The 17,125-nt window shown below is 39.9% G+C and overlaps 1 protein-coding gene across 3 annotated transcripts in view; it reads left to right on the top strand.

The window, feature by feature from the left end:
- Positions 1 to 7,649: 7,649 nt before the first annotated feature.
- Positions 7,650 to 17,125, top strand: part of MIDEAS (mitotic deacetylase associated SANT domain protein) — a 54,979-nt gene continuing 45,503 nt past the window's right edge. For 2 of the 3 annotated variants that reach the window (XM_037395417.1, XM_037395416.1), the window contains exon 1: positions 7,651 to 7,983. The gene's annotated coding sequence lies outside the window, so the exon portion shown is untranslated. Of the gene's footprint in view, positions 7,984 to 17,125 lie in introns of all 3 variants that reach the window. The other variant, XM_037395418.1, reaches the window with a different exon arrangement.

Here is a 17,125-nt window from a genome sequence, read left to right on the forward strand (position 1 = left end):
GTATATTTTTGGAGCTCTGTGCAGCGCTTGTTTCAGAGCTGCTGGATGTTAGTAGAATGCTTCTCATCTATTCAGCATTTAGACATTCCATTCTGGAAATTTACAGCACTTGGTTATTATCAGTCAATTATTAACAACTTTGATGTTAGCAAATCAGCTGTTGTGTTCCACTGGCCTGGAGATGAGAATTTATAAAGACTTTCACCTGTTTCCTCTAAGGAAAAGAAGCAGGATTGGTAAGCACAACTGGCCTGGAATGTATTAATGGTGTCGGTGACTGTGTTCTAGGATGCTGTGCTTGCTCTTATTATTATGGATGATCAAGTATTTTATTGGACATGTGAAACTTAGATGCAACTGTGTTGACTCTCAGCTAAGCAACTGCAGTGTAATGGTAAGGGTTGTCTTTTAGAGGCTGATCAACAATTGGTAACTGGAAGGTCTGATGCAACTAAGCAAAACCTGCTTCAGATCCTAATTGGCATACTGTGCTTTACCAAGCATCGCTGGCTGGCAGTGAAGAGGCTTTCTGCTGTTTCTAAGCAGTACATGAGACTATCTAAATGACAGTCTCTAAGGGCATTTTGGGGAGATCATTTGTACATCTATGGAGGAAATGAGATCTTGTTTGGATGCCTTTCTTGCCTAGTTCTTTGTGTGGCTTTCTTCGGTGGGCCATACAAGATAGCACTAACAGGATAATCCTCTAAGTCACTTAGTGGGTACTGGCTTTGCAAACACTGCAAATTGTGTTAATTTAAAATAGAATGTTGAATGCTAAATAGCAGGAATAAAAAGGCTATATCATAGTGCTGGCAAACATGTATATTTTAATTATTAATTTTATTATCAGTACATGACTAATTTGAGAGATCAGGTCTACAAATCAAGGAGCTGTCCAAGTGAACTTGTTACATAATTTCTATAATTAGTCTTTTCTCACAGTTCCCACCACTACTTTTTGGAAGCTGAAATGCCATGACAGGATGTTGTTTGGATGTCAGAGAAACAAACACAAGATGCTGTTCGCTGGAACAGACTGGGAGAATCGTGGTTGAGGGTCTGCTGGTGATATTCAGACCACAGATGATGACTCTCAGACTGAAGTGCATGCAATAGGAGAGAGGTTGTAATTTTTACAAACAATGGTCTCAGAAAATATGCTCCTGTTTAAGTCCATTATCTCATTTTGAATTTCCCCATCAATATTTCTGTGTGCCTCCTGTGCAGCAAAGCTTCGCCCTGCAAATTATGAAATAATCTTTCATAGTGAATTGTGACAGTGTTTGTTGTTGGGAAGTCCTCTTTTTTTGTCCTCTGTGTTGCTTTGATCCTCTGGTAATGTCTTCTTCTCCTTAGCCAATCTGCACCTTTCAAAAACTTCCACTAATCTTTTACAAAAGGAGGAAAAAACCCACCAACTGTTTTAGTCACCTGATATTGAACAGTAGTAACATTTGTTTTCTTAGTAATGCGGATGTTAAGAATGATGATCCCATAACTTGATAACTTCTTCCTAACTTTCATAGTTGGTTCATGGGAACAGGAGGTTTGAGGGTTGTCTGTAGGTGATTTTTGTTTTGTTTTGTTTTTTAATTGGGCTGCTTTTCCCCCTGCATTTTTCATGTGCAAATTTCCTGCACTTCCCATTCCTCAGAGACTCTAGAAGTGGTAAGTTATCTCCATCTTTTCTCTGATGTACTTTGATCTATAAAGCCCAATGTCATGATTCCACAGTGATTACTGGTAGACAGTGGATTTGATACTCCCTGCCTTGAGCATGACTGATTTCTGCTGTTTCTTAAAATGGCACCATAAGCATAATCAGAGCATTTCTTGTGGGGAGGAGATCTTGCTGAGGCCAGGATAATGATTGCTTTTGTATTGCTTGAGGCAGTAGTGATACTGGAGGATGCCTCTTTCGTACATGTGAGGAGAGAGCAAAGAAACTAATTTATAAATACCTGTAAGCAGAGGCTGTGGTAAATCCATCAGATATATAATGCTACAGCAAGTGTTCTTGCTTGCTATTTGAATACCTCTTCAGTTGGTGCCTTCATAGACCATGTGTATTCCTGTGTTTGTTCTGCTGTAGGTCCTGGTTACATTAGCATCCTCCAGCTTGTTTTCTTTGCTTTCTCAGTCCACTGTGGCTTCGAGGAGCTAAAGAAGACTGCAGGAGCAGAGTAGGAAATAAGGGAGGAGCATGCATTTGCAAGGGAGGAAAGATCCTGCTTAGTTTGTAGAAAGGGGAGGGTTTAAGAGTACGTGCAAAATATATTGAGATGGGTTGATAAAAGACATCGTGACTGCCTGTTAGAATTGCTGCTTCCGATATTCTTCAGGCTAGCAGTCTTGTGGCAGCCATGAAGGTATGTGTTTCTCTTGAGTGTTGTTAGTGTATTTCTGGTAATTCAAATGCTCAGTGGACAACAATAATATAACCACATCCATACTTGGAAAGCATTCCTGCCTTGGAATACCACATCCTAGCTAGGGCTATGCTTTAAAATTGCATTTTATACCCTATGTAGATATTGCAAAATAGCTGTAGTTGTACAGTGTACTTTGAGCATGAGGCTTTTTAAGGTTCCTATTGGCAAGAAAAAAAAAATTTACCAAGTTTTCACTATAAAAAAAAAAAACCACAACAAACCAGCAGAAGTGGAGGGAAAAAGGGAAAATTCCATAATGAGATTTTTACCGATAAACATACAGAGAGGAACTGAATTATTTTTCTATATTATTGAACATGCTATGTAACTTATGACAGAATTAAGGAATGTTCAGAGATCATGGAGATAAACAGACAGCTAGTTGAGGTAGACACAAGTTGGCATTGGAAGGCAGCTTGGAGGACTGCCAAAATACTTCTGGAGTCCAGACATGAAAATCAAAATGATGTAACTTGCTCATCAAATTGATTTTTATCATAAATTTTGATAAAAAATTGATAAATTTTGATTAAAAAAATTTGCTAACCAAAGCTCAGCTATTGAACCTCCATGTGGCCTTTAGCTCACTGCTTAGCTTCTCCACGTTTGTTTTTTTTTTTCAATTGTAAACAATGAATAATGTTACCCCAGACTATTGTTTGGAAAACAAAGAATGTGGGATTCTGGGAAAAGTGATAGTAAACGCAGAAAGGACTGCAAAGTGTGTTTAAGGCTGCACAACCTAGTAAAATTAGGAGGAAAGTTTCAGCAGTCCTGGTTTTCAGCATGCCACATACATTGGTACTTCATAGATTCTTACAGTGTCTTTCTCACAATGGTGTCTAATCTTCTTTCAGTAGTGTTTAATCAATGTGAGTAACTTTTTCTTTTTTTTTTTTTTAACATGCGGTTTCTCCTCTAAACCACCACAGTGTCCCTCCCTTTACCTCATATAACAGGGTCTCATCCGGGTTCTCAGGGAGCCAGTTCATGATACTTCTTCTATGTGTGTATACATGTGTATTTACACACACACGCTCTATAAATAAAACAGTTGATCAAAGAAGCTGAATCTTGCTCAAGTTAGTAAAGCAAACTCAGTGTTCTGTTTTAAACTCAGATATGAAGAGTAAAATAAATGTGCAAGTTTGGGTTTTTTTGCAAACCCTTCTAAGAAAGGCAAACCGTTTCTTTCCAAACATTCTGACTGCATCAAATTTCCCAAGAGTAGTTACACTAAAATAATATTTCAAATGTAACAGCTTGAGTGTTTCATTTTAATTCTGGCAAAGATGGGAGATAGACGTAGTTACTGGGGAAACTGAAATTTCTCTGTAGTAAGGAATAATTAATCTTGTATAAAAAGAAATAAAAGCATTCTTATAAGCATTTTCTCCTGCAATAATGCAGCTGAAAAATGCTGACTATCTTTGTATTTATGCTGATGGTCTAAATTCACAGCCTCAACACTAAAGCCCAACCAACCTGAAACATACAAACAACTTGTATTTCCTATAAGATTTTTTCAAACTATTTTCCTGTCATTTAATTAATCCTCCTTTTATGTGAGATGTAGGGATTTGCTTCTTGAATTATAGAATCACTCAGGTTGGAGGGGATTTTGGGAGGTCACCAGTTCAACCCGCTCAAAGCGGGGTCAACACTGAAATCAGACCATGTTGCTCAGGGCTTTCTTTGGCAGCTATGGGAAACTTCCAAGAAAGGAAATTCCACAGCCTCTTGTGGCAACCTGTTGCATTGCTTCACTGTCCTCGCTAGCTGGTTGGAACAGCTTTGCTTCAATTTATGATCGTTGTCTTTCTCCCCCTGTGCACTTCAATAAAGAGCCTGGCTTTGCCTTTGCTTGTAGGTAAAGATCTAGCCTTGTAGCTACTGGAAGGCTGGCATTAAGTCTCTGCTGCCTGTTCTCCTTTCCACACTAGAGAAGCCCAGCTTCCCTTAGCCTGTCTTTGCAGAGAACATGTGTTCAAGCCTCTGACCATTTTGGCTTTCTGTTGACTAAAGTTTATCAACTTCTTTCTTGTACTCGGATACCCAAAACTGGACACAGTATTCCAGACACAGATAACAAATGAGTAGTAAGGAGGAATAGTTATTTCCCTTTACCTAGCTGCGCTTATCTTTATACAGCTCAGGATGCTGTTAACCTTCACTGCTGGCTGGTGTTTACCCCACTGTTCACCAGGACCTCCCAGATCTTATCCAGTGGTTCCGAGTGGTATGTCAGTCCCAGCCTGTGAAATGGCAAAAGGTTAGTTCAGCCAAAGTGCCGGGCTTCGCTTTAGTCTGTGCTGAACTTCACATGGTTCCTGTCAGTTGATTCTCTAGCTTATCTTCTGAGATGGAAGTTTTAGGCTTATTGGAATCTGAAACTTCTATTACAAAGAGCATAATTATTTTCTTACTAGCGATAGCGATTAAGACCTTCATTTTATACTTAATTTCAGGGAAAAGTAATAGCTCCATATTGTCTCCTGTAATACTGGAGCACTAGTTCAGCTCCTGGGGACCAGAAAGAGGACGGGGTGTTTGTTCTACCCTGACTTGGTGAAAAGTGCCACCTACTGAGCCTATCTCCCAGCTGTGCAAATGTAAGTATGCAAAACATGGTCTTTAATCCAGATTCTGACTCAGTGCACTCCAGTTTATTAATGATATGAGTCGATGTTGTTACATCACATGATGTGTCTGTACAAGCCAAAGAAACCTAAGATTTTTATATGGTGATAGCTAGGAAATCTTCCAGTCTCCTTCAGTGCAGTAATAAAATAACAACGTAACAGGGAATATATGCGTATTAAATTTTGTTACTGTAAAACTAAAGGAAGTACAGCCTGCATGCAGTCTCAGCATATGCTGAGAAAAGGAGAAGAAAAAAAAATAGCAAAAGCTGCTACTGCAAGGAGGAAAATTATGGTAGCTGGTTTTGGAGGAGATATAAGGACTGCATAACGTGAGGAACAGAGAAAAAACTGAAGAGCGTGTAGTGGCAAAATCTTTACAAAACACTTCATAAAACTGTTTATGGCTCAGTAAGATAAACAGTAGCATACAGCTCTATAAACATGCCTCATGCCATGATGTGTTTGAAGTGTGCTGCTTCTGTTTCAGATCTATCAGCTGGCTGGTGTACCTACATGCTTGCCTGGTTTTGTTCTTATCCCATTTGGTATGTTTAGGAAGAGGTGCCATCCTTTCCTGTAGATTTTGCATCTTACAGTGTGTTTCAACTTCGTCCTTGTGGTTACTATGTTGTCTTTGGCTCAGTAAAGAAGGACTCCTATCTAGCTTATATATTATTTAGGAGGCAACTATCAAAACCCAACAATGTTAACATGTGTCCTAGACAAGGGTAGAAAGCATAATCCCCGGTCTGTGCAGTGTTAGCTTCTGTAGCCAGATGATGATGTTTCTGCCATTGTCTGCTGCTCTTACGTGATTATGTGTTGTGAAACACGAGACACTGCTCATAATTTTGCTTCCCAAACTGAAAACACGCATGTGAGGTACAACGTGCATTTGTTCTGGCTGGAAGGAGGAGCTATGCTTTGGTGTTACAACATGATTTACAGTCATAGAAGAGCGGTGGATTGGTGGTTGGTTGGTTGTTTTCCCCAATGAAAGTTGAGATAAGCAGTTTCAATCTTATCGATATCTGATGTGCTTCATTGGGAGGCAGTAGTTGTCTAACATTTTATAACAGAGGAGGAAATAATTCCAGTTTATGAAATCTGTCTTTTCAGCCTTTATTAGGGCAAATTAAACTAATGGGTTGCATACCTTTGACTTCAGTTTTAGTCATTATATGTTCGGTTATTTAAGTTTGCTTTACATAGTAGCTAATTTATGAACAGCTGTGAATATTATTTCTGTATTGATTTAAATAGTTATTGACCTATTGCTCCAGTCTATTCAGGAGTTTAGAAAAGCAAATGTACTAATGGTAGTGTAGAAGAGTTTTCCTTGAATGTCCTATTGAGACAGTGTTGTATCAAATGATACCTTTGGTTGTGAAAGAAGAAAAACGTTACCAGTAGTACCTGTGGCTACTATTTTGCTTTTCACCTCCATGTGTCTTTATTATTCTCTGCACTGTGACAGGAAAAGATTGGGTGTGGTAATTAGACTACTGACCTGGGACTCATCAGAGAAACCTGGTTATGCATCAGATACGTTCTGTAGTCATGGGTAAGTCACTTCCCTGGGCTGCTGTTTCCACACAACTTGAGCCTCCCTGGTAAAAAGTTCTGCATAGGAGCCAGGAACTGTCATGTAAGAAATGCAAACTAGAGCGAGCAGTGCAGAAATTACTTTTGTATTTCACTCTATAAAGCAATACATGCTAGAAGGGAAATTGCCCTGCTGGTCTGAAAAAAAAGTTGCGCTGCTGTGCACTGGATGATCTAAGGCTGGATGAAGGTAAACACGTGGCAGCGTGCACGTCGGGGAAAAATGTTTGGCATTTTCGTGTTGCTTAGCATGTTTCACTGAACGAGTGTCTAATCTGTGAATGCTGTCTTAATGTTATTTCATATTCTGCAAGTTTCGTTGGTTGTGAACAAACTCGAGTATCAGAGCAGTCTACAGGGGGAGCAGTGAAGAAGCAACTTCTTTATTTCCTGCCTTAAGTAGCGTGCCTGCATTTGCCAGAACGCTCTGTTTTTTACTCTCAGACCAAGGCAACAGGAAGCCATATTCCAGCAGGCAAGCGGAACATTTTTAGGAACCTCAGCAGTATGTGTTCTTGTGAAAGCAGATTTAAGCTTTCTTCTGAAAGTAAATTTCAGGTGTTTGGTAAAACAGCCAACAGTATAGAGACGACCTGAGGATTTGTGTACCTAATACAAATCCTTTTCCCCTTCCCTGTTTTTTCACTTTTTCTTCAGAAAAAGCTGTGAAAAAAGGGGCCAAAAGGGGGAAACAAAACCCACGTTTTCCTCGGGTTCGAGTGGTTCCTAAAAGCCAAAAAGCTCTTTGTTTTTCCTTAGAAAGAAAGGCCACAAGGCCTGATCGCGCTGGAGAGGCTGGTACTGGACTCGGGTCATCAGAGCGGCGAGTTTTGCCAGGTGTTGAACATGGCAGTATTTTGCAGGGCTTGGCTTCCAAATCAGCGTCGCAAACTCTCTCCCCGCCCCTTACTCGTCGGGGATTTCCCCTCCTTCCCTGCAAACTGCAGCCACCGCCGAGCACAGAAGGTCATGCCGAGATCTGTGGAAGGGCAGGGGAGCCAGGCGGTGCCAGGAGGCGAGGCTGAGCTCGGCGGGGCTGCTGGCGGCGCTGCGGGGGGGCTGGAGGAGGGAGGCGGGAGGAGGAGTTGAGGAGCCCGGGCCCGGGAGCCTCCCCGCTTACCGCACTAGGAAGTGACGCTTTCCCTGAGTCCCGGAGAGAAAGAAACAAAGTTTGGGGTTTTGGGTTTTTTTTTCTCCTCCTTCTTTAGCACCCCCACCCCACCCCCACGCATTTGCGAACTGCCGCTCCGCGTCCCCCCGCAGGTGCCCGGCCGCGGCGGCCCTGCCTCGCCTCGCAGGTGAGCAAGCACGTTTTCTTCCCTCTCCTCTTTTCCGCGGGTTTATCTTTTTTTCTTTTTCCGCACGATTTGCTTCCGTTTTCCTGCCATTTTGGAGAAGGGGTGTCTTTCCTGGGGCGGTTTTTTTTTTTTGGTTTGGTTTTTTTTTTTTTTTGTCTTCGCTGTGTGTCTGTGGTATGTGCTTTGTTTGTGGGCGCTGGGTGCAGGATGAGGAGGAGAGGCACCTGTGGAGGTGGCGGGGCTGAGCGGCTCCGCGCCTGGGCCGAGCAGCCCCGCGGGGCCGGGGTCGCGGCGCTGCTGCAGGGGGCTGCTCGCCGCTGCCTGCCGCCTCACGGCTCCGGCGGGCCCCCTGGCTGCCGCTGGGCTGCCGCGGCGGCGAGGCTGTGTCCGCGCCCGGGTGAGCTGCCCGCGGACGGTATTTTGGGGGGTGGGCTGGGGGTGTGTGTGTGCTTTTCTCGGTGCTCGCTGCGTGCCGGAGCGGGGTAACTCCGTGTGTGCCGCGGCCTGTGGCGAGCACGCCGTGCGGCGGGGCTCGGCTTGCAAGGGTTGGGTTTCTTTGCTGGGATTTACGCAGTGGAAGGGGGATGGGGTGGGGAGAAATCTATTTGATAATTTCTGAAAAATCCCGTGCTCTCAAATGTACAGCTCTTTCTCTGGCAGCAACTGCAAAGGACTGATTCTTTGCAGTTTACCAGTAGAAGCTGACAATACACCCACGCACGTATGTGAGAGTCTTATATAATACTTAAGTTGCTGGTGTGTGTGGTTGGTTTTCGGTTTTTTTTTTCTTAAACAGGCAGAAGCAGGATTTATTTATGGTCTGTAAAGTCTTATGTGGTTGCAGCCTGCAGAATCAGAGAAATATTCTCTTTGCTCAACGGAGATTTACTTGGCATTCTCTTTAAAACAGTTTCATTTTTACAATAATTTGATTTCCTCCCGACTACGTGTTTTGAGCGCAGTGTAAAGGCCATCTGTACTGGAGTAAGCAGTTACGGGAGGGGAAGAGAGAAAAGAAATGTCCTAATGCGGAGACTGATATTAGGTTGTTTAGAGGGCGAGACTGCAGTTCCAGGCAGCAAGAGCAGCAGCTTTATGACTGTGTGTAATTACAGAATGATTGCATAGGACAGCATTGTTGGACTGAATACGTATACACAGGCTATTGTGCAAGACTTCTGTACCGAACAAAACCTAGTTTTGCATTGCAAATGCTAAAAAGAGAATGCATTCTGCATTGAACTGCCCCATTTCTCTTCGACTTTACCGAAAGGGGGGGGGGGGGGAGGAGGAGAAGTGGAACGAGGCTGGTAGTAGAAGTCGCAGACCTGAAATAGTCAGCAGAAAAGAAACGCCACCAGTAGTCCCTGAAATCACGGAAGAAACTGAAAGCTCGTTGTAACTGAGGTTCATGTTTCTAAAGTGATTATGCAGCAGGTGAAAATCAGGCAGGCTTGCTAACAGTCCTGCAGGTTTAGTGCAGTTCTTGCACTGGTCTACGTTCTTGTGTGGGAGAAACACCGGTTTGTTTCTAGCAGCTGCAGTTCAGCTAGCTTTCTTGGAAATGGAGAGAACTGGAAAAGCTTATGTGTCAGGCCACAAAAAATTAGAGGTTGACAGGAGTGCTGGACTGGACATAAATTTTGAACATGCTGTTTCAACTTTAGTTGAAGAGTTGCATCGTGCTCGGTGATCTTGCAGGCAGCACTGGCTGAGAGACAGGACAAGGCATTGAGCCACAGACACTGTATTAGCAAGTTGAAATTTCAACTAAGACTTTGAAAGACTATCAAAATTATGCCGAAGTTCTTGTGGATGCAACTCTAAGATTTGTTTTTCAGAGATGTTGGTTACCTGTAATTTTATCAGTTTGGAAGTACTTGAAATTCATGAAGTATCAAATCCAAAAGATTTCAGATCTGGACTTAGAAATCGACCTAAGATTAGTGAAAATTTTCTGGAAAAGTGTTAACCATCATTGCTGATGTCTTAATAAATTCTGTGAAGGCTTAGAAAGTGTTTTGAGCACTGTGATGGAAAGTAATGAGAAAATGAAAAGCTGCTTTAAAATTTCTTGGTGTTCAACTGGAACATATTTTAGTTGAATACACACAGATCATCTTATTACTGGTAGTCCCCTCAGGTTGTCAGCTAAATGCTTCATGTAAAATATACGTAGCTTTGTTAATGAAGAACATAGTGATGTGCTGAAGTTTACATTTGGTTTTTTTTTTTGGGGGGGGGGGGATGAGGGGGTTGTTACAGTTTTGTTAGCAAGTGGCTGATTAACCACTGTACTAGGCCTATCACTTGACAGACTTTCATGATAATCCTGGAAGTTTATAGGAGCGTTTTGTTTTAACACAAAATAAGTCAAGTTACGTTTCATCTGTGCATTACTACAATGTTTTATTTGTAGCTTTTTCTTTGGATTGTTCTTAATGTCTTGATTGGCTTGACAATCTATGTTATACTGGGTGTTTTAATGTCAAAATTACTTCTGGGTGAAAATAGAAACTGCTTAAAGATGCCTTGACTCATTTGTGGTAGTGATACAACGTAACTATTACTTAAGGTAAGTATTTTGCTTTTCACAGCCTACCTGGTGGGGGAAAACGTTTTAGGTCAGGATTCTTTGGGCTTGTATACAAAGGAGTAGGTAACTTCAATGTCCATGAGTTGTCCTGTGGTGCTCAGTGGAATTAGTCATAGATACACATTTGTGTACATGTTGGCAAAGGGAGGTGTAGCTGTGCTGGCCTTTAACCCTTCCAGGTGCATGAGAGTAGTAGGTGATATGAAATGCTGAGGGCTGTAGCACGGAACAAGCATTTTGGGAGCCTACGTAATCATTCCAGATGTTAATTTATGCTTTTGCATTTTCACTTTTATTGTCATCCATAAGTGACATAAGTGGTAGCTGCAGAACTGCAGGAGGTATTTTCAAGCCTGGCATCCCTCCCATGACACTATTCTGCCAAGCTGTGCCAGGCAATCCCTTAAGTTGCCACTGATGCAGGACCTGTAGCCTTTCTTTGGAAATGGCTACCTGGGTGATGGTGGTAGCAAGCAGTTTGTGTGGAGGGGTGTGTTCCGGCATGTAATAAGACAGGAGTGATTGCCATGAATAAGGATGGTAGTCTGTCTAGCCCGTGATCCTGTTTCCAAAGGTGGATATGTATTCTATATGCTTAGCAATTCTTGAGGAGTTTCTACTCAGGAGATGTACCTAATTTTCCCTTGAGCTCAGGTAAACATTTAGCAGCTGCTTTTTTAATCTATTGATCAAATCATGGAATGAGGATGTTGAAGGGACTTGTATTAGGGATAAGAGCTGATTATTTTTTTTTTGTCGTTTCACCTTTTTTTTTATAAAAAAAAACAGATTTTTTTTTCTTCATTTTCTGAGGCATTGCATAAAATCTTAGTACTGGTTGCAGTAACTTACAGTTTACGCTAAAATGAAATGTAGTAAATATGCTTATTGTCTCCAGTGCAGTTAGTTATGTTTCCCATAAAGGGACAAAACCCCCACTTTTCTGAGTATCATGTGAAATGGGGTGAGGGGTGGGGCCGGGGGGTAGGGGAGGCTGGAGTTCGTGCAGTGAGGTTTTGCAACACGTGTCCAAAAAGCTAGCGAATCAAAACCCCCACTTTTCTGAGTATCATGTGAAATGGGGTGAGGGGTGGGGCCGGGGGGTAGGGGAGGCTGGAGTTCGTGCAGTGAGGTTTTGCAACACGTGTCCAAAAAGCTAGCGAATTCTGGCACAGGCAAGCCGAGGCTCATGAGTCAGCTCCAAATGGAAGACTTGTCACTGAGCAATTTGTAAATAGGAGGGATGTACTGCTAATTCAAGGAAATATCATCGTTAGGACCTCCCCTAGCAATTGGAAGTGTGGCACAGAGCTATCTGTCAGCAGGAGTTGTCCGTGCTTTGAATCACATGTTCCCTTTAGTGTGATTTGAGCATTCAAACCAAGAAATGCTTGTGTGATACGTAGGCCCTTGAAGGAGGTGGTTGCTCAAGTAATAATTTAAATTTTTGTAGCTGCATACCAGCAACTTGCATTCCATGTGGAAGCTCCTTGGCAGCTACAGCAGCTCCCAGTGCACAAATGGCATGTGTTTCCAGCATGAGGCTGCTCAATAAACACTTCACAACGTTTTGCATAACTTCTGACTCTGAATGGTCTCCAACTGTACCCCTTCTTGAGTGCTCTGCTGATCAGCTCCACCAACTGAAAAATAACACAGAATGTTACAATAAAAAGCTATGCTCTTCAAGCCAGGGAAAAAATGTGAGTGTATGCATTCTGAATGCAGCCAACATTCAGGTATTCAGGAGCAAATGATGTAATGGGGATGTAGAGATAAATCTTGGTAATTAATTCCTTGCTTTTCTGGCTGTGTTGGTGCTTTTTACCACATTTGGTGCAACTGACAGCCACCTGATTAGCAGACCTGTATTAATACCATTTATTAGTCTATATGTACTATGGAAGATGTACCGATATGCTTTGAAATTTACATCTTAGAAATGAATTATTATTTTTTTTTTATGTACAAGTAAATTACATGAATGCCTCTTGTTGCATCTACAGCTGGTGTTGATAAAGAAGTTAACTGGGAAAAGCTAGATTTGGAGGGGTGGCAAAGCGTTCAGTGGTTTGTTTTTTTCTTTTTTGTTGTTGTTTAAAGGCCTACAGCAACACATGGAATAATGCTTTCATTTTTAGTCTTTAGTTTTTGAAAATCAGTTTTAAGGTTTTGTATAATAAGTATTGGTAAAGATTGAAACAAGTTAAATGTTATGAATGACCAAACTAGTAAACTGAGAAACAATTCTGTTATCTTTCTTACTGAATATGTTATTGATTCATTACATGGTCAATATTGGGATGTAAAGAGATAGGAAGTGGAATCAAGTCAGTATTCACATTTTGTTTCTTCTTTACTGTATATTATATTCTCACTTGAAAATTGGTTCTCAGATGCTTGGCTTTCCCCATCATAGCTTACTGATAGGAGAGGTTACACTGTAATGTATCTTGGTGTATCCTCTTCTCATTTATTTTGGGAAGACAAATTAAATGTGCATGTATATTTATATGTACACAAACACTATTCTGTTATATACCCTTAAGTTTCTCATTTTAAACTCTGTTTCCCTGAGAACAAATGTTTGTTTTTTTTCTTGTGGTGTTAGAGTACTGCTTGTGAATTTTTGTTTATATTTTATAAAACTTTTAAAAAGTTTTGATTGTTTGTACTATTATTTCAAGCTTGAATATTGCTGAATTTTGGGTTTTATCTTAGTTGATTGTTTTTAATAATGTTGCTTTTGGTATTTCTAGAGCTATAGTGACCAAAACGTGAATTGTGGCTGCAAGGATTGTTCTTTTCTTTATCTTTATTCTTAACTAAGAAGACTTTTTGAAATACTGGTTTGGCTTTGTGGTCTAGTTGTGGTACAGTTTTAGATGGTTGATTTCCAGCTACCAGACTGGCTGCATCCCTTCAGCATGGGTAAAGTAGAATCTGTTCTCTGAAGCTACCTTTTGTGGGGCAGAAGGATTGCTGAAATGCTTGTCACCTTGTCTGCAGTGTGCATTGTGATGAAGTCTAAAGCTGAAACTAGTTCCAGGAGTCTGAATAATTTCAAGTTGTTATGTTATGGTATAGTTCATAGGGTAAAATTGCAGTCCTGTTTGGATCCCAGGTTGTTTGAGGATGTTGCATGATTTCAGATGTGGCTTAATCATTTGTGTTTAGGTGCAGCCGTATCTGCTGTGTCTGTGTACACTTAAGATTCTTTGAGCATCTCCTTATAAACTCCTGCATCAGTCTCGCAGTAATTTGTCATAAATTACATTATTATTTAGAGTTTTTTAGTAATGCAAGTCAACTAGTCTGGCATTGAGTAATATTCTTAACTGTTCAGATTTTTGATCCTGAATAGTCACCTTTAGACACATTCAGAAGAAAAGTAAGACAAAGTGCCATATGTTAAAAATACTGTTGGGATTCTATTGGACTATTTGCCATTAAATTATCTTATTTTCAGGGTTTATTTCTTCCTGCATAATGTATTGTTCATTCTTTCAAGCACTTCCTGAAAGGAGAATTTGCTGTGTTTGTGGGAAATGACTACACTTGGATGGAGAAGTATTTTTCTATCTTGAATTGGTTTTATACCATTTGAGAATGAAATCCCAGCACTGCCAAATTCCTGGTGAGAGGAGAGAGCATCCATCACAGCTGTAAGGCATTCTGATTGCTTTAGGAGATTCCAATGATGACAACTTAGGATGCCAAATACTTGTGTATGTGAAACTGGCAGGGAAAACTTACTGCCCCTATGGTTTAGTTTGATTTCATTACTTAGAAAAAATCTGTATTGAATTGTATTCTTAGAATCTTTTTTGACAAACTCTAGATGTTATCCTGTATGAGACATGCTAAATATTGGGAATATTTATAATATAATCTTCATTAGATTGAATTAAGATTATAACTTTATATGTATTTTACTTGGAAAGCTATAATATTTGCACATTCTTAGAAAATGTAAGTATTTTTTTCAAGTATATATCGTAAGTAAATCATGTAGTCTTTCTACATCAGTATTTGTTTAAATGAAGGTGTTTTAAGGGATGTTGAGATGCCGGGGGAAAGTAAATATACTATAAATGAAAGCTAGGAATGAAAAAGTATTACTTTACCATTGAGCGTTCTTAGTATTAAAAGTCTTAGTATTAAGTAAAAATTGCCCTCTTTCGAGATTCAGAAAGTCTTTTTTACTTAAAGGATGTTATTGCAAGTAAAGAATTGTGCTAAATGTTGTGTTTGATTATGGGCTTCATTTTTTTCTGATATAATTTCAGTATTGAAGTGGTCTTTGTTACCATGATTTTCTAAATACATGCAAGAATGCAAAATATATTTAAGACGTTTCCTCTTTCCTATGGCAGTATAAGAACTACTTTGACTCCTTGTTTTTGTTGGGGTTTGTTTGTTTTATAGTCCTCTTTATTTGGCAAAAGTGAAATATTTTAGTTATGGTACTAGCTGGCTTATTTTGCTGTTACCACTTTGTATAGAAAATGTAGTATAACTTTTTCTGTAGAAAAAATTGATCTGAAATGAAAATGCTTTTCTATTGCCGAAGACTATGCAAAGAATGTAGAACTCCTTAAACTCTTATTTTTTGCATCTCAGACTCAAAATTAAAATTAATTTATAAACATTTGAAGTACTGAGGTATCAAAAACCTCAGAAATTTGTTACACATGGTACTGTACTCTGGTTTTATGCTTGTTAATGGTGAATAATGGGCTACCTTGCAAGAAGCTTCATTGCAGTCAATGCTGGTATTTTTTCCTTAAAAAAATGAACAAAGCCTATCTGAAGTTTTTAATTTGCAATATAAATAAACCTAGTTACCTTACCTTTACAGAGGAAATTAAAATCAGAGGACTTTCTTAGCAAAAGAAATAAAATGCAAATTTGAATACTTGATTTCTAAGTTTTTCTCTACATCTGGAAATGCTCTTAAATAATAATAATTACTATTGATACAAATTGCACACTGGAAGATTCAGTTTCCTCATTCAGGTAATCTCTCCTGGCATTTTAAAACGAAGTAGCCTGCCTGTGCACACATCTATGCAAAGATGCAGGTTTTTGTTTATTTGTCTGAGAATGGCAGAAGCATATATCTGCTAAAGTGCAAAGCCCAGGAGACAAAAGGAACTTGAGCAGGCTGGTCATAAAGAAGCAAAGCATCTCTCCAACTTGGAGGCGACAGAGCGAGGTTGGAGACCTTTTACAGCACTTCAGGTTGCACTGCTGCTTTTTTAGCAAACTTATGGATTTCTCCATAAGACACCTTTATCAGAAGTATCATTAGGGAAGTATGAGACCCAAGGCAGTGGCCCAAATACTTATCAACATCAACAATTGCTTGATACTTAGTTAAAGGGACAGAGCTGATATTAAAACAGCCATGTTGGCAAGATGCTGCTTCTTTTATGCTGACTATATATTTGGGTGATGTTGAATTGGCTTTTACTGTTTTAAAACAGAAGTGTTTTGTGTTTTTTTTTTTCCCCTGTGGTGGTAAATGTCAATCAATAATCTTTTCCAATCCTGACCAGCAATATTCTGTTGTTACAATACTGTGAAGTTACTGTTGATGTTTGTAATTTACTATTTACTGAATGAGTTTTCTATGAAAGGGCAAAACTTCCTGTTTTTAAAAGACAGCCCCAAACCAAAAAATCCTTCTTATGCACACACAAAATAAAAAAGCACCAAGGTAGGAAAACACTTTGATTTAGAAGCTTTTAATGCTTCCTTCATGGAAGGTACTGGTATTTAAACTATACTTGGATCAGGATCTCAGGTTGTAAACGCTTCAGGCCATCTAGTACAGTAATAAAATGTTTCAAGGACTGCATGACAAAAAGCAAACAAGAAACCCCAGTATTTGAGCTGGTTCACACGTTACTCAGCAGAGATGTCACTGATGTTTGCAGCAGGTCTTTGGTGTCTAATATAGAAATATAATTTCTTAAGAAACAAAAAAAAATAATTCAGTTTTCTATAGTCTCTTGTAAAAAATTTGAATAGAAATCTACTTAAGAGACTTTTGAGAATAATTCAGATCTGCTTATGATTGTTTGCTTCTGCTCTTCACATGGTGAGTGTTAAGAGAAAAGACTGCACCTGCTTTGTAATTCTCAGGCTACATGGTATAGATAAGTCTGCAGTTTTACTCTTTCATATTCTGAGCCAATATGCAGGCTCATAACATAAAAACTGCACGGGTTTACCATTTTAGTTTGAGTAATATGTAACAAGGTGCAGGCTACATGTAGACCTTAAAGTTCTAAGTGAGCTGTAGATGTCCCTTTTGTCAAGCAAATTTGCGGGTCTGATCTGTTAGTGGAGGTTGTAATGCTGTGACTGGATCTGTACCAGCAGCTCTTACGGAGGTCTGTTTCAAGAATACCGCCTAGAAATTGAATTTAAGGGGAGCTTTCTAATGTATTAGTTGGGTTAAAATGTTTAAGAAACTACATCCATACTCTTACCAAGAAGTCTTTGTTTAGCCTTTAAAAATCTTAAGTAAAATCTTGC

Source organism: Falco rusticolus, chromosome 7, assembly GCF_015220075.1.
Source record: "Falco rusticolus isolate bFalRus1 chromosome 7, bFalRus1.pri, whole genome shotgun sequence".
Lineage (NCBI taxonomy): Eukaryota > Metazoa > Chordata > Aves > Falconiformes > Falconidae > Falco > Falco rusticolus.